The 22,562-nt window shown below is 43.5% G+C and overlaps 1 protein-coding gene across 1 annotated transcript in view; it reads right to left on the reverse strand.

The window, feature by feature from the left end:
* Nucleotides 1-20,804, reverse strand: part of ANKFN1 (ankyrin repeat and fibronectin type III domain containing 1) — a 359,764-nt gene extending 338,960 nt beyond the window's left edge. The window contains exon 1 of the mRNA XM_057501323.1: nt 20,569-20,804. The gene's annotated coding sequence lies outside the window, so the exon portion shown is untranslated. The remainder of the gene's footprint in view (nt 1-20,568) is intronic.
* Nucleotides 20,805-22,562: the final 1,758 nt, after the last annotated feature.

The raw sequence follows: 22,562 nt of genomic DNA on the forward strand, positions 1-22,562 counted from the left end.
GTAAGGAGTTCAACAACTATTTGTTGAATGAACAAACAAATCGGCACATTTATTTTGCCATTGGGAAACTGAGACCTGGAGATCTAGCCAGCGTCACACATCTAAGTCATGTCAAAGCCTACACTGAGCCCAGATCACCTGTCCGTAAGTCAGAGGCTCCTGAAACCAGAGTAATCTCTTGCCTTATCATCCTCGCATTATAAGCCCAGATAACAGATTCAGAGGGGCTTGTCCAGTCACTCAGTTAGCTTGATCAGAACTGGCCTAGGTTTCCACGCTCCTAGCCAACTTTTTCCACTTCATCTTACAACCTTGAAGGCCTTCTGCACCATGACTGGTAAAGAAGTCTCAGAAAGTTAAGTGAAGATCCAGAAAATAAAAGGAGAGAAGGCAAAGGATAGCACATGGTACATTTTGTCAGAACTGAAAAAAGGTTGGTGACAGGATCATATTTTAGTTCTTCACCGTGTACTAAAATCCCCCAAATATACACTGCTAGCAGATGAGGAAGGGCTGGGCCTTTGCCCAGTGAACAACTGGAGCCCTGCTTGCTATGCTCAGATTCACAGCCCGTGCACAAGTTGGGAAGCAAAGCCGCTTTGGAACTGTGGGGGCCTTTCCAGACCTCTTGGAGTTGCAGCAAAAGCCCAGAGAACAATGTGAGAGAAAGACCAAACATGTTGTACCTGGGAAATAAGGTCTCTACTCACATAGCATCTTTCTTAGTTTTGCTCTAACTGCCAAACCTTAGAAAGAAAAACGGAAAGAAGGGAGGAAGTTCTATTCCCCTGGCATCATTTGTACCGGTATTTGTACCGGTACTTGGTTGCCATGACGACAGTCTATTGATCTTCCGTTTCCCTGCTCACTGTTGCTCATGCAGCCCTTTGCCTTCCAGGCCTCCCATTAGTGAAACCTAACCAACACATGCCTCTGGGTGGTGCCTATTTTTTTTAAACTTTGAGAGATTTCAATAAAAGTCAAGATTTCCTGCTTTTCTTGAAACTTCACGAGTTATGACACTGCAGGGCCTGAACTCCCACAAGGCTATAATAGGTCTGAATAGGTATCTGATGATCCCCTTCCCTGGAGCACAAGCCCTCCAGGTTGCCAGTGTTTTCACTGGGCTGCTTCTGCCTTCCTGGTACCCTCCTGAGGACACAGGAATTTGAATCCTTTTCTTTTTGTCAGCTGGTATCAAATTAGTGAAGTTTCAGGTAAGCATGGCACTGCCATTGCTGTCAGATGACTATTCAAGAATAGGCAATGGTATTCATGCCTACCTACATGTAAACCTTCCACGGTGCCTTCTGCTAGCTGAGGTCCTATCTTATCTCTAACACAGTTGAGCTTGAGTGCCAGACTGGATTTTCCTTCAGCAACCGCTGCTCTGAGTCTGCATGATGCCAGAAGTTCCTGCTCTCTGGCCACCTGTTTCTTCTTACTCCTGGACAGCTCCACTGTTATATTCTGCTTCAAGTCGGAATATGGAAAGCTAAAAATATCTTAGTCATCACTGCAGTGGAATAATGCTTCTGTGATTCCAAGAGCAGATTCTTTGTCAGAAGAATAGGTTCAAGAGCCAGTTAGGTTTAAGTTCAAAAACTACATGTGACAGGACTTTGAGCTTTTATTGTTTCTCTCTTTTCTCTCTTTCTCAACATAGATTCACTTTTTAAAAGGTCTGCTAATGGCAGAAGAGTAGGAGGGAGTGGGGGAGACAGTTTGCTTGGAATTGTAAAACACGGTTTGACTTCACATGTGCAAAGGCATCAGGGTCTGGTTTAAGGTCTGAACCATAGTAGGTGCTCAAAATATGCGGCGGGGAAGACTGAAAGGTAGTGAGGTCCACAGTACATATGCTTTAGCTCTCCACTTTGTTCTAGTGAATTTTATTGAGTGCCTACAATGTATAAAGCATTTTTCTAAGCACAGTTCAGTATCATTCAATCAGTTATTAATTTATTCATTCCCTGAAAGCCTACTTTGCTTTCCTGCAGTTCCCATTTGCACATGTGATTTTAACTCTGTGACTGTCAGCTCCTGATCCCATGTGACTACATGTGATCACTCACCCAAATTCTTTAAGTGCAAAGGGCTGCTTTTGTCATTCACAGTCATCACAATGTCAGTGATATCCACATTTGACTGAAAATCTCTCACTTTAGTTCCACATATTATCAGATGAAATCTCTGCAATCACCCAGGAAAGAAAATTCTCCAGGAGTTTTTTCTACAGGCTAGAGTGATTCACATCCTCTCAAATGTACTGAGCCCTTGAGAGCTTTATGTGACAGGTACGGCAGCAGGCTGTCTTCCTCTGGACCAGGTTTACTAAAGGCACATTCTTACATCCAGATAGTAACTCACCAATCAGTAATTCATGATGCTGTTTCATCAGTTCTTGATCGAGCCAATATACCTCCCAACAGCACAATACTTGGCAGGAAATAGGCACTCAGTAACCTTTTGATGAATGAATGAATGAAGGCACAGAGAATGAATGAACAAACTGGGCACTGATTTTATAAATAAAATGGAGATCTGAAAATGACTGGGCTCCTGTTCTTACCACTAAACCTATCTCCTTTCCATCAGCAAATCTTCCTCTCTCTCAATGACCTAAATAACCATGTCTTTTGTTTTGCCTTAAACAATACATTTGGACTCTAACAAGGTTCAGTGCCTCCCATTCTCTGCGCAGGATCTGTTAGAAAATGCAACAGGCTTCCTTCAGCCTCTGACAACAGTGCCCATGGAGATTCAAAAATATCAAGTCTTCAGAGAAAATTTGGAGAAAGAAAAGCAAAAAAAATTTTTGGTTGTATCAGGAGAGAAAACCCAGGCACAGTGGAGAGGCATTTTATTTTTCAGGTGAGAGCCCTAAAAAATAAATGAGAGCTCTGCTATTGTCTTCCCTGGACACAAATCTCTAGTCAGATTCTATGGTCCCAATTTTGTTCTTTGTTGGCTAAAGAATTACAGCAGCAGTCTTAACTTTGTTTTTATGCTTTATATCGGTCTTTTGGAAATTAACACATGTAATACATATTCACTGAGTAAAATTCACACACAAAAGAAATATGTATTAAACAAAGTCCCTTTCTCACCTCTCCCTCCACTCTCTGGCTCCCAGCTCTGTGAGAAATAGACTCTGAGGTGGAGATTAGCCTGAACAATGGTGACTAAAAAGTGTCCTGGTCCGCAGAGCTGCAGAGGAGTGAAGGAAGCAGGACTGGGTAGAGGGAGACATGGAACTGAGATAGTTTCCATAAAGGCTTCAGCTGATTCTTGGAACAGGGATGGATGGTCAGAACTGTCCTAAAAGGAGGCAAGGGCCTTTGCATGCCATGCCTTCCACCATTCACCAGATGTGAGGTGCCCCTCAACCCCAGAAGAAGGGGGTGCAAACTAGGAGGCAGCTCCCTTTGGCAGAGGGCAGTTCCTATGGACAGACTGAGCTGTAAGTCCCTGGTAGCTGGCACTGGAGCATGTGGGAGAGCACGTGCCTCGCTTTCCAAGGGAGAATTGGGTGACACACTACAGAAATACACTGTATCATCTTTCCAAAACTTGTACGCTTACTATGCCTCTATGAACACATAACACATATACACGCGCACACACACAAATGAGGGACGGTATATCATAAGTTAGGGACATGAATTCTGGAGCCAACTTTGCCTCCTTGGCTAAAATGGGGATGGTGACCATAGTCCTAATAATAGAGCAATTTAATCATAGAGGATTAAATGGGTGAATTAAAGTAAAGTTCTGAGAATGGAGCTTGACACATAGGAAGGTTTAGCCACTTGCTTATGCCACTCAACAATTACCTTGGACAAGCTTCTCTGTTGTTCATGCAGATAAACTTCATTTTTGTAGTAGCTGAGTAGAATGCCTGAATCCTAAATCCCAAATTGTGTGGGTTTGCCGTAATGTTTTTAGCAATTCCCTTCCTGTTGGGCATTTAGGTTGTCTCTGGTTTATTGCAATTTCTAATTGTAGCAGTGAACATCCCTGTACGTTTATCCTTGTACACCTGGAGGGCTCTCTATAAGATAGGTTCCTGAGAGTAGAATGGTTTGTCAAAGGGAAGCACACTTAAGTTTTGACAGGTACTGTTAAGTGCCCTCTGAAAAGACTGTATAATTCTGACCTGAACCTCAGCAACATGAGATGAGAATGTCCTTCTCCCCTACATCACCTCCCTCTGCCCACCACACCAACACTGGATATTAAAAATCATTTATACTTTTGCCAGCATAATAGACGAAGAAATGTATTTCTGTGTTTTAATTTGCATTTCAATTGATCCTTGAGAAATGAGGCCTCTTTTGTTTGTTAGCTTGCGTGTATCTGTTTGTGAGTTATGTAATTGTCCTCTTCTTCTGGGCTGTCTTTGTTGACATATTTTTGAGTTTATTACTGTAAATAGGTTCTACAGCTCTCTCACTTGTGTTTTCACCATTTAAGGCATCTCTCGACTTAACAGAGGTTAAATTTCTATGCTCACATCTGCCAGTCTTCTTTAGAGCACCTAGATCGGGAGTTCTGTGCATGCAGGGGGTGTGAAAGAGTGACCACTAGGTCAGGTTCAGACACAAATTCCACTTTATCCTCAGAACTGCAAGTTCCTTTCTTGGCCCAAACTCTCCGTCTGCCTAGAGCAGCTGCTTCTTTTTGTGTCATCCTGTTTTACTTATTTTTTTTAACCCAGACCGGGTTATTAAAATCTTACACAATGTCCAGGCTACATTCTCATTCTCATAGCATCTTTTGCATGGGGCCTTCCCTTCTCTTCTTTCTGATTCCACTATGTCTTTTGACTTCTTTTGACAATGCCCAGCTTGGGGGGATAACTGGGGCAGAGGTCAGACTCCAGGAGTGACAGCCCCTTGTGCCATTGCCCGGTTTGGGCACACTGCCGGTGTCATCCCTAATGATAACAGCTACATCTCCATGGTGCTGTTGGTGCCAAGGCAGCGGGGAGGCAGAAGTGTTCATATTTTCAAATGGGTGCCGTGAATTGTGGTGTCCACTGATAAGGAGGCGCCTGAGGAGTACCTTGTTGTCAAGCAGCAAGGAGGACCAGCCTGGTGGCAATCACAATGTCTTTTGGCCCTTGCCAGAGATACACACCACACTCCTTATAGGAAACATACTTTGTGGCTCCTGTTCCACAGACAAACTCCAAGCTCCATCAGCATGGATTATAAAAGTGAGCTGGCCCACTTCTGTGATCCCCTAAGAGCAGCAAGAACTTGGACAGGGACACTTATGCCTCCTCAGTCACTCTAAAACACAGTCCTGTCATGTTCGGCTGTGCTGTGCACTGTGGCAAGTCTCCTGTCTCCAAAGAGAGAGCTGTTTGCTATGCGTCCTCTGAGGGAGATGGGGCTGAGGGAGAACCAACACCTCACCAGCTGTGCTTTAGCCAGGAAAATGACTCTTCTCCCTTCTCCCCACATAAAGCTGGGAACTTGGGGAGGGTGATATCCTGCAGAGTACTGGAGAGGACCGCTGCTCAGCACACCTTGCAGATGGACAGAAACTCCACGTCTCAGAGGCATAGCGCAGCTGCTTTCGTGGCTCAGCTCCGGAACACCCGCCCAGGGTGTCTGTGATTCTGTGACTCAACAAAAGTCCAATCCCAAGAACAATGACAAAGAGTAACTAGTGGTAGTAGTTGAACATTTTCTGGAGCTCTGCATTCGGAAAGATGAAGTAAGTTCCCAGCAGACCAATCTTCACAAACAACAGCTAAAAACTTTAGACAAAATATTAAAAAGGTAAAATATACCCAGTCTCTAGAGAGCCAACAAAAGCAACCAGATGTTAGACAAGATCTGAAACTTGGAAGAAGAAATCAACGGAGGGTGAGTTCCCTGTTTTGTTGCACCTTTGTCCTGAGGATGGGCCTTAGTCATGGTGTGACACAACTGAAGGAATTAAGGGAAAACCTACCATCTTTCTAGTTTGAGGAAATCGGAGACAAAACCCAAGGTGACCACAGCCTGTGGAAAGTGAAACAGGAAGCCCAGAAAGGAGAATGAAAAATAGGGGAGCTCCAGCTTTGCATGTGTCAACTCTGCCCAAATCTCTGGCTGCCCCTTGGCCTACATATACATGCATGAGGCAGACTGCAAACCACCCAGCTAAAGGAAAAAAGAGTTGAACTGAGATTTGAGGTGTTATCCACCACAGGCAAGATAGAGTAGGCAACTTGAGTCTAAGCAACTTACTGCCCACTGAAAGAAGAACATCAACACTCTTTGGAGGAATTTAACACAATCCAGAATCTCTACATCATAACAACACAATGGCTAGAACACAATCCAAAATTTCTCCATTAAATAGAGATAACAATAATTGCTTCTGAGGGTTGTTGTGAGACTTATACAAGATGATGTATTCAGCACAGTGTTTGGAGTTCCTGGCATTCAGTTAATGGATGAGTTGCACCCTGAATCTTCTGGGGCATGGAGGAAGTATCATAGAAAACACCACCAAGAGGCTGCTAAATGTAGTAAACACTCTGATGTTTACGCCAGGATTTTAGGTATTTCTTACCTTCCTGCTTCTTGTTACTAAATGGCCTATTTAGCATAATTGAGTAGGGATATGCTTTTGATATGTATCGTTGACTTAAAAATTCCCCAAGGTATCCCCATTGTTTTAAGACTAAAGAGAAAATTCTACATCAGATTAACTTTCATTGGACTAAAACTCTAGAGATTCTTTTTATAGAGCAAGGGGACCTTGTTTGTCACCAGCCTTGCATAGCCCCTTTTAAACAATAAGACTCCAAGCACCAATTTCCAACAGTATGCTCAGACTATCTGGAGCTGCCTACCCCACTCAACCTCATACTCTGCTCTCTGATGCCTATAAATTATTGAGATTTGGAAGACAGGTTTGGGTCAGCTTCAGAGTTTGACCTGTCTTCACTTTTACTTCCTGCTTTTCAGAATAGACAGTTTATACTGCTTCTCTACCTTGATGTCTGGTTCCCTCTTTGACTGTGATTTTTCCTTACCACAATGACTGTCCTGGTTTTGGTGATCCTAACTTAAAATTCTCATCTTGGCCAGTCTAACCCAGCTCCTAGGATCTTCCATGGACCACAGACCTCAAGGTCATGCTGCCTTTACAAAGGGTGTGGAGTGGTACCTGCAACTATTGCTCTTTTAGGATGCATCTCTGAGGCTGCATTTCTTTCCTTAGAGTAGTAACTGAGGGAGTATATTATAAGTAGGGTAGGAATCTCTTGGAGTTCCTTTGTCACATTCCTTGAAGAGACAGAGACTGTCCTTTTGGAAATGGGGACTTTCTCCAGCTATAGGAAGGATAGAATGGTATATATGTTGTAGACATGCTCTGTTCTGGAGAAGGAGGCATGAGAGAGCGCTGCCTTATTAGTGAAGGAAGAAGGCCTTTCTATCCCCTGAACATCTTCTGCAAGCCCTCCAGGATTGGCATATTGTCATTATCAGGATGCAGTGGGCTTTGTGGAAGGAGAATGTACTTGGAGCAAGACCAACCCAAGTTTCAAGCTTACCCTGAGCCTGAGGCTTTAGGACTCAGCTTCCTCATGTATAAAATGGCAGATTGCCCAGTATGTATGTGTGTGTGCATGTGTGTTTGCATGCACGTCTGTGTATTATTATTATTGTTACATTGTGCAAGTACTGTTCCAATCTCATTATAGAGGTTACTTCATTTAGTCTATATAAAAATACTATAAGGCAAACACCATTGTGACCGTCCCATTCTAAGCATGGCTGGAGAAACTAAAGCACAAAGAAATCAAGCTCCTTTTGCAGGATATACAGCGAGTAAGTGGCAGTCAGGATCCAAACACAGCAATGTGGCTTCAGGGTTGCTGCTCCTGATGACTGCCCTCTGCTGTCCTCATGTGGTACCCCCTATAGTTGGTACTCTGCAAATGAGGGTAATTATAACAATAACAGCGATTACATCCTCACATACTGAAGGCAATTATGTGTTGTCATTTTACTCATTCAACTAGCAGATTATGCAAATGTGCTGAGCACTTACGTAACACAAATGTGCTTACAAAATGTGAAAAATAAATTAGGTCTTCTCTCTCCATGCACTCTGCATACCTTTCCCCATTGTAGCAGCACCTGCTGGCCTGTGGGTGTTGAGTGAACGCTTATTAATTTAAGGCTCACACTGTCTGTTTGTAGAGCATAATGACATAAATATTACCAGTAATATAACAATTGTCACGAATGAAAATTCCAAATTAAAGAACTAGTGCTACTGGAACACGAATGTAAAAGGTTCAGACTGAACGACCTTTCCCAAGTCCGGCAAGTTCCAAATTCTGTAGCAGACAAAGGGCAGTCAGCTCTATTCTGCTCTGCAATGGCCCAGGAGGTTTATTTCTGTCCTTGGGGACCAAAATTTTCTGTGAAATTTGACAAGACATTCCTGCTTCTCAGTCTGATTCTCAAGTTTGCCTACTTCAGAAATTTCACAACCGGATGAAAGGCTACCAGTTGCCCAAGACTGCCAACAACGCTAGATACTGTCCTCCTCCAAAATCTGGACTAACCTCTCTTAGAAAAAGCTTGCTGAGCTAGGACTAGAATAATCACTAATGAACAGTATACCAGGCCACAGTGTTCCTGTTCTCTCCACCCTTTCATGTTAGAGTCACTGCCTTAACTAAGTGGCCCTTTGCAAAGCCAGCCTTGTGACTAATGAGCCTGTCTGTGATCAGGTTTTGCTTTCTGACTGCTGTGCTTATAAACAAATGTTTATCCCAATGGAGTAATGAACATCGATTCTTCTTACCCTCCAACTGCAGTGTCACCTCATCTGAAAGCACCCCCATTATTCTTAAGGTAAGGATAGTATCTCCTCATTTGAAAGAGCTCTGCTTGAGGGCTGGATCATGTGTGGTTTCAGACACTTTGGAAGAAAAGAGCAAGGGCTGAAGAAGTAATGGTAACCGATTTTCTAGGATCTCTCATGTGGTCTAGGGTGGTCAGGAAAGCTAGTTTTTTGAGCAATTGCAAGTATGTAAAATATTCCATTACATTATTTCATTTTATCTTCATATCAATCTTACAAGGGTCATCGAATCCACTGTACAGAGGAGGAAAATAAAGAAAAGAAAGCTGGGCTGGGGGAGGAGGGCTAAATGGCCTGCTTGTGGTTATGTGGCTGGTCGGTGACTGAGTCATAGTTCAAACAGTTCAACTCCAGGTTCTATGTGACTCCAGAGTTTTATTTTCCCAACACCAGGGTTGTTCATTATCTTTTTCTCATACACTAGAACTCATACTAGTTTGAGCTCTGGGTCTGTTTCCTGCTAGCTCTAAGGCCATGAATAAGTTGCATAGCCTCTTTCTTTGATCTGGAGCTCTTCATCTGCAAATCAAGATCTACCAGCACCCATCTGCTTGCCTGACCAAATTCTTCGTGAATGGCATTTGTACATGGTAACCTGGAGTACAAGTGTGTTGGATTACTGGCATGCCTCTAAACAGCCTTTGCTAATCTGTTGCAGTCTTTGGGCCACTCTGACACTGTGTTGCTTCCTGTTCCTGACTCTGCAGGAGCAACACTTGGGTCTACTTTGCCAATAACAGATTTGTTTTCAGTATTAGGGATGATTCTGTCTTTAAGTTGGAACAGAAGTGGCAATTGGATGTGCTTCCATGGGAATTTCAAAGATTCCATTTTTCTTGGGGAAGAAGAAATAGGAGCCAGTGAAACAGCAATTAAGTCCACAGTTAAAAACAAATGCTACTAAGGCACAGATGATAGCATGCAATAGTTGGAATTTTTCCTGTTTTCTCAGGCTAGCAGAGCAGGCATTGCCCTCTGAAATCTCATGCCAGCTGTCGGCATCTGTTGCAGAGGTTGCCACTCCCATGCATCTCTTCAACAAACTCCCTTCTCTTCAGCCCAGATCTGTTGTATTTAGCTTCTAGTAGTAGCCAGGAACTCATGAAGGGGACTGGAGCTGCTTCAGCCATTCAGGCCTCATGGGGTATCAGAGGGATCTTGCTCTGTGTGGCTGTTTTCTGGAATGGAGACTCACTGGTCACACAACAGGAACCATTAACCGAGCAGTCTGTGTCCCACAGATGACCACCCAGCCCCTCCAGTGCCAGGTGGGTGACACATGCTGTAGGAGACAAGAGGAAACTGTAGCCTGTAGCCTGCATAGTCAGCTTCTCCTCTCATGTGCCACTGAAATCCCTGTGTATTTTTATCCAGGAAGGAGACTAATCAGGAGCATCAGGCTTAGGCTAAGTAACTGCTAATAGCTGGTGATGGAGGCACAGCATTTAATCTAACGACAGTTTGCCCATTTTGAGCAAGAGATTTCTTGGGGTTTAAAAACCTACTACCAGAAAGATAGCTTGGTAGTTCCACAACAACTAAAGCATAGAATGACCACACAAACCAGCAATTTCTCTCCTACATATATACCCCCAAATTGAAAATAAGTTCTTAAACAAATCCTTGTACAAAAATGTTCAAGTACACAATAGCTGTGAGGACACCCCAAATGTCCACCAAAAGACAAATGGATATGTAAATTGTGGTTTACCCATACAGTGGAGTATCACTCAGCCATGAAAAGGAATGGAGTACTGATACATGTTAGAATGTGGATGAACTTTAAAAACATTATGCTAAGTGAAAGAAGTCAGCTCCAAAACATCACATATCATATGATTCCATTTACATGACATATCTAGAATAGGAAAATCCATAGAAACAGATAGCAGATTGGTGGTCACCAAGGACTGGGAGCAAAAGGGAATAGAGAGTAACCACTTAATTGGAAAGGAGCTTTATTTTGGAGTGATGAAGATGTTTAGGAACTAGATAAATGTGGTAGTTGTACAACATTATGAATAAACTAAATGCCACTGAATTATTCAGTTTACAATGGCTAATTTTATGTTAAGTGAACTTCATCTCAATTAAAAAAAATCCACTGCTAGAGCCTGTAACTTCTCTGAAATGCATAAAAATAAAGATGGATGAATGAATGAACAGACACAAATACGTGATAAAGTATACAGAGTAAAATATTAATTGTAGAATCTAGGTGGTTGGATATATGGGTGTTCACTGTAAAATTCAATGTTTCAATGTGTTTGAAAATTTTTATAATAAAATGTTAGGAAAGTAATAAACCTGGTACTTATCATTTCATTGTACAGTTGGAAAGGAGGTACCAATATTTTCCTCTCTGACATGAGTCTTCCAGTCTTGCTCCCGGCCAGGACATGTGTGGAGACTTGTCAGGATAAATTCTCTGGGCTTTGTCCACTACACACATTCCTTACTTCTCAAGACTTCTCATGTCCACTTCATCTGTATGGCATCTGTAGATAATGCCATCTTTTCATGATAAGTGCCACCCACACATATCTGCTGCAGCTAAACCTGTGCCTGCTGACTTACATTGTCTCCAATCCTGATAACATTCAAAGTAGGTTACAGATGAGAAACTTTCCTTAAGAATGAATAAAACCAGACACAAAAGCATACAGACATTTTATATAAATACATTGTATAAGAAGTAGAAAACCCGACAAAATGAATTTATGCTATTCAGAGGGAGAATAATGCTACCCTTGTGGGGTAGTTGATTGAAGGCTCATGGGGGGTCTTCTGGGAGGCTGTGCTGGTACCATTTTATTTCTCCATCTAGTGTTGATTACATGAGTGCAGTCACTTTGTGAAAATCCACGGAGCTGTACTATGTGTGCCTTTTTGGATGTACACTCTATGTCAATAAAAGTTGAAAGAAACTAAATCAGTGAAACAGTTAAGCAAAATTAATCAGCAAAACCAAAAGCTGGTCTGTTGAAATGATTAATGAAAAATAAAAATAAAGATCAAGAACACATGAGTAATATTAGGAATAAGAAGAGACATAACTGTCAATATAAAGGAAGTTGAAATTTTATAGCAGCATGCTCTACAAGGATTTATTCCAATGGATTCAAAAATCTTGATCAAATAGATGTTTTTCTAAAAAAAATAACTGTAAGTAAGATTGTAAAGGGGGCAGAGCCAGTCACACTCTGCTGCTGTCTGGAGTCTGAACAATCACTGAGCTCACAAATCCTTCTTCTCTTGTAGCACCCAGAGGGTGCACAGCCACACACACAAAGACTGACCAATCAGGGAATGGCTAGCGGCCCCTTGTTCTGCAGACACTATAAACCCTTGCCATAGAGAAAAGACGCTGAGAGTCACCATGGCCAGAGTCTCAATCCACTTCTTATGTAACTGCAGAGAACTGGGCTGAGTCCTTGTCTGGGTGGCCTTCCTGGGGCCACATGATGACTAGGTGAGGGTAGCTGGTTCAAACCTGCTAAAGGGATGTAATGCTACTTTGGATACAGTATCTTTGTTGTAATAAGTATTCTTTTATTTAAAAGTAATAAGCCACCTTTTGACTACTGAAAGGTGGTTGGAAATGTTACTTTTGCTTTAAGTAGATTTTTAAAGTTGACTTTTAAAGAAAAGTCAACCCATGTGGCATGGAAGTGGAGAAATCCAACACGTTAAGTTTAGGCAATAATCCATTAGCAGCTGGGCAGGAGTAGTTGAGGATGCTTTTTCTCTGCAAGCCGTGACTTGACTCCTGGAGGTAAGAGAGGAACCTCGAGCAGGAAGAGGTGGCCAAGAGAATGAGGCTTTGCAGAGAGGATCAGGAGAACCAAAAAGAAGCTGAGCTTATGGTTCCTGGTTACTTCAGAAAGGCAGTTTTTGTAATGAGAGCAAAAGGCAGTGCAGAAATGACTGACCTGATGGAGAGGAGGGGTCCTTCCTTGGTGTGGTGGTGGGGGTGTGGGGTGGTGCTGTTAGAAAGAGGTTTCAATTTCAAAGGTAAGATCAGGCAGAGAGAAGGTGATTTGTTTGTGGTGAGGAAGGAACTAAGTATATGTGCAGGCTGAAGGGGAGGATCAGCTGAAGATGTTAAAGATACACAAGAGAAAATGGAAATCATGGAAGCAGCAAGATCCTAGATTCAGGAAAATGAGAGAATGTGGACTCAAGGGAAAGGCTTGACTTTGGAAAAGAGGCTAACATGAGCAGCATGACCTCTGTAGGTCATGGTCCCTCAGAAGTATGTCCATTCCTAAACCACCAGGACTTAGGAATGTGACCTTATTTGGAAACAAGGTCTATGCAGACATAATTAAAGATTTCCAGATGAGATCAATCCAAAAACTGGTGTCCTTCTAAGAGAAAAGAGAGGGAAATGTGAGAAACGCAGGCACACAGGAGAGCCCCGGGGAAAGGGCTCTGGGAGGATGGAGGCAGACGCTGCAGGGATGCAGCCCCGAGCTGGCAAAGGCCTGGGCCACCAGAAGCTGGAAGAGGCCACCAAGGATTCCCTGCTAGAGCCTCAGAGGGAGCCTGGCCCTTGTGTCCTTCACTTCAGGATGCTGACCTCCTGCAAAGTGTGACAGAATACATTTTTGTTGTTTTAAGCCACCCAGTTTGTGGTTAATTAGTTACGGCAGTCCTAAGAGACTAGTCCTAGGAGACTAACACAATCGCCAAACTCCAGGTTAAAAATGGAGCCATCGAGCTAAACCCAAAATACACTGACCTAGTTCAAAGATGAGTCCTCATTCACTGGTTGGGTGAGGAGGCTAGTCGGCCTGGTAAAATTAGTCCTTGATCATCCACAGCCTTGAAAGTGCCTTCACTGCCAGTGTCAGTCTCCATTCGGCCTCATGCTATCCACTGCCCCACTGGTGTTTCTTAATGTGCCCCGACTCTCATTTCAGTGGCTTTTGGTTCAAAGCATTAAATTCTCTAGTCTGTCTCTCCAAACTATATGAAAAAAATCCAAATTACAAAGACCATGAATAGGCACGTGATATTCTCTCTCTCTATATATAAATATTTTTTTCTTTGTTTTTTTCACTTCTGCTGACTTTAATTCAAAGAACTGCTTTATTTCTCCTGAGCATCTATCCAGACACTTATTTTCATGGTTGGTCTAACTTACTGCTGATTCCTACCACTTGAGTTCAGGTTCCTCAATTCCTTATGACTTAATGTGCCACCAATTGCAGTATAACAAGACACTGAGAGTCACTTATTTGGGTCATTTTAGCTCCCTAGCTGGGGCTCAAAGAAGGAGGATATTAGTCCTATATATCCAACTCATTGGGAAATCCCCAATCTAGAATCACTATAGGTTATCCAGATTCATTCATTCAATGTACGAAAGAGAGGAATGAGTTTGACCTTCAAAGAACTCATTGTTTTCTGTGTAGTTGGGAAAAATACATTTAATTGAATAATTCAAGTACATGATAGATTTTTATCTTATAGTGTAAATGGTACTGCTTAGCAGTCTTGGGAAGAGAGGGAATGTTTCTGAATATGAAATAGAGGCTTGCACTAGACAGTCTCCATTTGCCTCTCTAGGTCCACCCTTCACCTTTTCCTAACTGCTCTATGCGCTTGGAAGTGACCTCTGTGAACTGCATCCTTTGGACACTGGTGCCTTCTGGTTTCCAGGTGGCACTGGAGGACATCGGAGGGTGGAGAGTGAGAGCTCCTCCCTGTCACACTGGCAGGGACTGCACTGTTATAGGAGAGGCCACAGCTCCTGTCTGTAAGTCCCTCTCATCACTGGGTACGTCTCAGTAACTGCCTCCCCCTTCCTGCTGCCTGTGGGTACTAGCTTGGATTGTCTCACCGCTCCATCTCGGGTTCCCTTAACCTTGCCCACTGTATTGCAAAGAGCCCCGCCATACACCTCCCTGTGGCCACTCGTGGGACTGTGCCATCTTTCCTGCTGCGACACTGATGGACACCTGGGTCAGGGGATGCTTCCCAGAGAGGGTGACCTTTGAATTATGTCCTGAAGAATGAGTAAGAATGAAGAATGAGTTTTCACTGGGTTTGTAAGGGTGGGTGGGGTACATTCAGGCTAAAGTAAGAACATTGTCCAAGTGGCAGGCCTTGGAGAGACTGCACATTTGGGGACTAGTAAGTAATACTTTTCTTCTTATAGAGAGGCCTGGGAGGAGTGGTATGAAAAGGGATTGGAAAGTTGAAAGGCCTTGGGTGTCATGCAAAGGCTTTTAGGCTTTATCCTGTAAATGATGGGAATTCAGAAGATGCTGACAATATTCCAGCATCTTGAATCTCCTTATACCTAGGTCTTTCTATGGAACCTATATTTCAGAAATGAGAGGCTGGTATAGATCTCGGCTCTGAATTTATGCTTTATTGTTTTGTACTCTTTCCTGCTTGGTGGTTAATAAAATTCACTCTCAGACTGTGAGCTGAGGAAAGCCATTGACTTTTAAAAACATCAAATCACTTCAAAAGCTTTTCCTTCTCATTTCCAACTTATTGGGCCTCCTATTTATGTATGGAAAAAGGAAATAGTCCTCTTGAGAAATGTCATAGTTTCATTCAGTTATAGAAAGCTTTGCCTTTCTAAATGTGACAGTCTTTCATTGATCTTCATAAAAGGGAGTATGTGATCAGAGCTAAGATTCTGGGTTCAGGTCTTAAGGAAGGGGGAAGAGGGAGGCCAAAGTACCATCTGAAAAAGAGTAGGGGAGACCTTGTATATGGGGGTGAGAAGGAGGAGACCTTCAGGAAGAGACAAAAGTTCAGAGCAGCTCTATATGATAGCAATACAACCTAAACCACAAATGCAAAACATAAATGTACTTTTAAATGTTGTAAAAGTCACCTTTTTTTAAAAAGTAGGAAGAGTTGGGAGCAACCAAATGTCCACTGATGAATGAGAGGACAAGCAAAATGTGATATATACACACAGTAGAATGTTATTCAGCCTTAAAAAGGAAGGAAATTTTGACACATGCTGCAACGTGGATGAAGCTTGGGGCATTATGCGAAATGAAACAAGCCAGTCAAAAACCAAATATGACTCCATTTATATGAGGTACTTAGAGTAGTAGTCAAAGTCCTAGGGAGAGAAAGTAGGAGGGTGCTTGCCAGGGGCTGAGGGAAAGGGAAATGGGGAGTTTCATCTGCATAGAATATCAGTTTTGCAAGACTGGAAAGAGTTCCAGAGATAGGTTGCATGGCAATGTGCGTGTACTTAACACTGTTGAATTGTACACTTAAAAGCAGTTAAGATGATGAATTTTATGTAATGTGTATTTTACTACAATTTTTAAACAGTTTGAAAGAAACAGGGGAGATTCATTTTAAGAATATATTTTATTTAGCCCATTATATTCAAAACATTATCATTTCAATTTGTAACCTATATAAATTTATTAAGATAATCCTCATTTTTTAAATACAAAGCTGTTAAAATCTGGTCTGTGCTTTTAACTTATTACACACCTCAGACTGAACTAGCTACATTTCAAGTGTTCAGTTGCCACATGTGGCTAATGGCTGCTAGATTGGACAGCACGGGTCTAGAGCACTGAACAAAGGCAGGTGCTCAGCTGGGGTTCTTGTCTTTCTCTAACAAGTGTGCCAGTGACTGGCTCCATGGTGATATTTTTTCAGAGCCTTCTTCCTTTAACTTGCCTTTGAGGCAGTACCAGGCATGGACCAAGACCTAAAGTTCTGTGCAGCATCATGGAAGGAGGATCTAAAAGCCATTCTAGAACCCTAAGTTGAAAGAGATCAGAAGAGCCACTGAGTCCTTCTCCGCTGTCCCAGGCAAAGCCTTTGTTATGACTGTTCTGGCCCTTGATCCAGTGCTAAGTTGGTATGTCAGTGAGGTGAAGTCAAAGGTAATAAGCTCAGAGTCACACTCACTAGCTCTTTTGGACCTTAACAGGTTACAGAACATCTCAGAGCTTGACTTTCTTCACTGGTGAAATAGAGATAAGGCCATCGTTTATAGCTGTTGTGAGAATTCAATCAAAATGAATGCACAGAGCTTCTGCAAAAAGTGACTGATGCACAGCAAATAATGGTAGTCACTATTGCTGTAAAAACCACCACCACCACCATCATCATCATTATTACCAGTAGTCAATTTTAGCTCTACAGGTAGAGTTTTAATGTCCTTTCAGACTTTCAGTCATTGCCCCAGCCAATGTTAAACTAGTTAGTGGGGCCATGATTAAGAAGACAGAGTGTGGAGCTAGACTGCTTAGGCAATATAGAAGAGAATAAGGCAGAAACTGTATAACCATGCTCACGGAGTACAATCTTGCAGGAAGCTAGCTCATAAACACGATGAAGACCGAGGAGTGTCAGCATATGGGAAGTCCTTACTAATGTCTTTCTTAAATACTTGGTGCTACAATTTAAAAGCCTCCTGCCCTCTCCTTAGCAGACAAAAGCTTTATTCTTTCTGGAATATCAGGAGCATACCACTTCTAGGCTGTCTGTCATCTGGAGCAGCAAGGCCTCCTGTCCTCAGACCTCTGCCCCATTGCTTCCACTGGAGCTCAGATAGGCCAGTGGCCCATTAATTTTGTGAAGCAACACTTCTTCTATTAAGCATTTGCAGACTTGAAAGAGTAATGCCCCTAAAAAACCAAATATCAAACCCACTTATGGATGGTAGGAAAATCTCGCAACCAGGACGCTGTCATTCCCCACTTGCATAGGGCAGGGTGGGCCAGTGCGTGCTGGGTTTCTGCCTGGCTCCTGCTGGGCACTCTTGGCCTTTGCACAAATAATTTTGGAATGAACAAAAGAGATTAGCACTGAAGCAATTTATACTGAACTATACAGGAGGTCAGCACAGCACAGATGAATCTCTGAACTGAGGAGATACAAGGGAAAAGGAAATAAAAAAAATAATCAGTTGTTGATAAAACTGTTCTTATAAGATGTAGGAACTGAAAAAGGAAGCATCCTGTAGCTCTTATTCAAGAAAGTTGGCATCCAGTCCTGTCCAACCTCTATCGTTAAAGCACACCCATTTGGGAGAAGTCCACACGGCAGCAGAGACCCTAAAATATGTTTCTTTTCACCCCAACAAGCTCAGCTAGCCCTCACCTTCTCAAGAACCCCACTCCCACCCACTCTGTCAGGCCTCAGTCCCAGACCTTGTGCAAGGAGCATGTTTACCTCTACGCTGGCTCTGTCTGGATGGGGAGGAAGACGGAAGGGCCAGGGAGCCATCAGGACAGAGCCCCAGCGCTTGGAGATGATGTAAGACTAACTCCTTTCCAGTGCCCCCTGCTCATCTTTCTCAGGTGCCCTGGTAGGGGATGGAGCGCTTCTGCCCCTTTCCTTCCTCGCTCCTGACGGCGATGGAAAAGGGCAGCTGCTGAACTGGGATTCCTCAGGGTGCAGCTGACAAAGTAAGGGAGCCCGAGAAGCTGCAGGCTTGCCCCAGGGAAGATGCTACTGCCCAGTTTAATAGAACTCAAAAGTCAGCTTTAAAAAGTGACCCATACCCTTTTACAGCTCTTAATTCAGAGAGAGAGAAAAGGAGCCTAAGGTATTGGTCTCTATAAGTCTCTAGGTAAATCTATGTTTATCGAGACCGTATTACTGGTGGTTTTGGACAATGAAAATACGTTTCAAAAGGACAGTTTCATAATGGGCATGAAAAGCCACAAAAATGTTCATATTTGCTACTTCCCTAGTATCTATGTTGAGAATTCTTCCCCCAAATTTTTTTTATAAGGAAAGGGAAGCAACACTGCTTTATGCACAGAAATATTCATAGTGGCATTACAGTAATGGTAAAACTAGAAGCAATTTCAATGGTGGATTATGGCATATCCACTTAAGGGTTTAATTCATTTAATCCAGCCATAATTAACCATTGATGGGAAAGTTGTTGGGGAACATGGGAAAGTATTTGTGGAATAATACTGGGGAAAGAAGCAGAGTCAACACATACATCTAGGCTATGGTTACAATTGTGTCCAAAAGGCACGCTTGGACAAAGACTGGGAGGGAATGTAGAGAAGAACCAGAGGTGCTAATAGGCTGAGATTAGGAGAAAGTCTTAAAAAACAGACCCACCACTTTGTAATGTTTCTGCAGTGCATCACTCCTAGTAATGGTAAGAATAAATAACAAAGCACGGGCATCTTGCTTCATTTCTTAAGCATTCCCTGGGTTGCTTAAGTTAGAGTCTCCCAGCCTATATGCCAAGGACCCCCATATGCAATGGGTGGGTCCCAGATATCATGATGCTCCAAATACTGAACCCTTCCCACTGGGATGGCCACTTAAGCCCCCAGCCATTCACCCTCAGCTTTGAGCAGCCTCATCTGTTTACCCAAGTGTCACAGAATGAGAAAGGCTGGAAAGCACTGCCTCCCTGAGAGGCTTCCCTGCGGAGCCCATCCCTGGGTTCACATTTCATGCATACCGCCTGCAGTTTGGGAGCTGGGGCCCTGACTCTCCGGCATAACAGCATTCGGCTCTGCACCCAAGCATCAGCTGGCTGCTCTCCTCCCAGCCAAGTCCCAGTGTGGTGTCTCTGACTTTTCCACCTTCCTTATGCACAGCTGCCAAAAGCCTGCTCTTAGGACGAACCAAGTGTCCCTCCCTTGTTCCCTCCTTCTCCTCTTCCTTCTGGAGAGGATGACTTGTGTGCATTTACTGAAGATGCTAATGCATGTAAACATTCAGTATGACATCTTCAGCCATATCAAAGCTTCTAAAGAGAGAAGGAAGGAAGGGCGGGAAAATAACAAACAAAACAACCAGGTCTTCAGTTAACCATTTTACAAGCAAGTTTATGGCCAGGTGTACTTATGCTCAGCACATTATTTAGCATCAGTAACAATAATCCAAAGATATTAACCAGCCCGCTATGCTAAGACAGCCTGCTGCTAGCTGCCTGACTGCTTAAAAGCAAAAAAAAATTCTCTCCTGCCCTTTTCCAGCTTCGATCTATCAAACGTTCACAGTAAATTCCAGAACTTAATTTTAAAAAAGATACATACAAAAACTTTCCCCAAGTTTAGGACGGCAACGACGCTGTCAACGCTGAGAGACCTGCTTATTTGTCTGGGGCTGAGAAGATGCAAGAAATACAACCCATGCTTTTCCATGTCCAAACTGTGCTCACTGAACTCTTTTAACGGTGATAACTGAGAGTTTAAATTGTATTGAATTGGATACTGTTTACTACAGACAACTCGAGCTGAGAACCAGAGATACAAAAGTCACTCTTGCACCTTTATGGCTAGCAGAATATCAGCGCCCTGCCGGAGGGCAGCCTGATGGCCAAGGAATAGCGATCTACACATCTGCACAACAAACTTGGGAAAGAAACCCTCTGGAGGAGCCCTTCTGTTCGGTTAAGCTCTCTGGGACTGAAGCGTCTTTCTGCTATGCAGCCCACCATCGGGGACGGAGAAGAAAACAAGACAGCAACAAACTCCACCTGCTGCTCGCATTCACTACGACCGACGGAGAAAATGCAAGTGCGTGTGGGCATGCTCCTGCACCTCCTTTGGAAGAAGGCAGATCCCAAATGCACTTGTTAATTGTGTAAACCATCCCTCCCACCCCCAGCCACACAGAAAGCCCCAGCCCACACATGCACGCCCACCTTACAGCCAAACCCCTTCCCCAGCTGCAGAGAAATCATAAAATGCTACTCACATGTGGCAGCTGCAGCCTCCCGCTACCTCTTCCCAGCCTGTTCACGGGCTCCGATCGCTGCTGGCACTGGGGCTGCTCCTCCTGCTGCAAGTGAAACAAACCTTCATCAGCAGAGATGGTTTTCCTCTGCGCTGCTTTGTCTGAGATTCCCCAGATGAACACCGACTCGTTGATGTCATTATCAGAGTCCGACAGCTCCCCTAACACAGGCAGGGCTTTGGGGCTGTCATCTTCTGCTGGCTGGGCTTCTGGAGAGAGAAACAACAGACCTGAAACTGACAACTGATCGCATCAAAACAGTCCAGGGGACGGCAACCCAAGACTATGAGGTGACACATCAGCTCGCAATGATGCCACGCACGGCCGGGGGTCAGCTGGCTCCTGCTGGCACTGTGAGCCTGACCGAGTTGAAGAGACATTATTTATGAACTTACAGCTTCCAGAATGACTCCAGGGAAGCTATATGGGCATTATAAAGCATAGTGTCACAGAAGGGGTCTGAAACCCTCCAACATGTTAAACATTGTTGAAATCAGTAAGGGGGGGGGGGGGTAACATCATTTGGTGGTTAAAACTTAAAGGCTTTTAGACACACTGCACTTTCCATACATTCAAGCTGATTTAGGTTCAAATGTGAACTCTATCACTTATCAGCAATGTAAATTTGGGCAATGTTCTTAAACTTTCTGAATCTCTTCATCAGCACATTAGGGATATTAAAACTTATTCTATTATTAGGGAGCTGCAGGAAATAAGTGAGATGGTATATATAAACTCTTACGCTTGATGCACTCACATAGTAGATATCCCATCAGAGAAATAGAGATTCTTCACCGTGTAAGTAGCATCTGCTTGCTTTGGGAACTCTTCGTTTCTTAATAAAGAACCATGTGATTATATTTTAAAACATCAGGATCATTCTAAGGTGCATGTAATTAATTGCTTTTTCAGTGGAAACAGATTCTGATACCTCACCTACTTGGGTAAGCCTTAATTTTCAGGCCTCCAGGATCCATTTCTCAGGGACGTGGAACAGAGCGGGAGAAGACCCGGACTCGCTGCTTTCCCTTACAGACTTGGGGGAGCGGATGGGACTCTGACTTCACGGAGGCCCTTCATGTAGAACGGTTGGGATTTCTCGTGACTGACAAATTTTGATCCTTAGTAAAGAAACCTGAGTTCATTCCAAAGAGTAAAAGGGAGTGTGTCCAAACGATGAAAAATCCAGAAAGTTAATGCCTGAGTGCTCTGAGGTGCGCTAGTCCTAACTTCTCTTTTCCCAGTTAGGAACGCCGACGTTCAGGAGCTGAACATTACGGACTCATCTCCCACTTCCCACCGCCTCCGGGGCAGAGGAAGGAAGGCTGGAAAAGCGCCAGATGCTGTGTGTGTGGGGGGGATTTTCACCGTGTGGAGGTAGTTTCGGTGGAGCCAACATAGTGCAGACCCCGGGTTAGCAAATGGCTTACCCAGTCTGCATGTTCCATCTCACCCCACTAAGGATGTTGGAAAGAAAGTATGCCTCTAGGTCCCAGCCACAGGCCACTGCTGTCCAGGTGAATCCACAGATGAAAACCTGGACTGGAGCAGCTGCTGATAAAGCCTTCTGCCATGGGGCTGATGACCATTTAAGATGCGAAGGGAAGGCTGGGGAGGAAAAGATTCCCATTCCCATTCGCTTCTTTGAAAAGAACCAAATTCCCAAACTGGTTCCCTGTGAGAGCTTAGCTCAGTAGGATGCCACGAACATGGAAGGCCGTTCACTGCAGGACGTGCGTCAAGCAGTCAGTGCCATGTCTGTTACACTGCGATGCCCAGTGACTGTTAGTAATTAATAATAGTAACTGATAAGGAGGGAGATGAAGGCATTGCGGTAATTTGAGCTCATAAATTGTACCAGGTGTGACACTAACATTGTACTTTGTTGTCTCAGTTCTTACAACAACCTCTGAAGAGAGATATTATGACCCCCAATTTAGGAATAAGGAAATTGA

The sequence above is a fragment of the Manis pentadactyla genome, chromosome 4 (assembly GCF_030020395.1).
Source record: "Manis pentadactyla isolate mManPen7 chromosome 4, mManPen7.hap1, whole genome shotgun sequence".
Lineage (NCBI taxonomy): Eukaryota > Metazoa > Chordata > Mammalia > Pholidota > Manidae > Manis > Manis pentadactyla.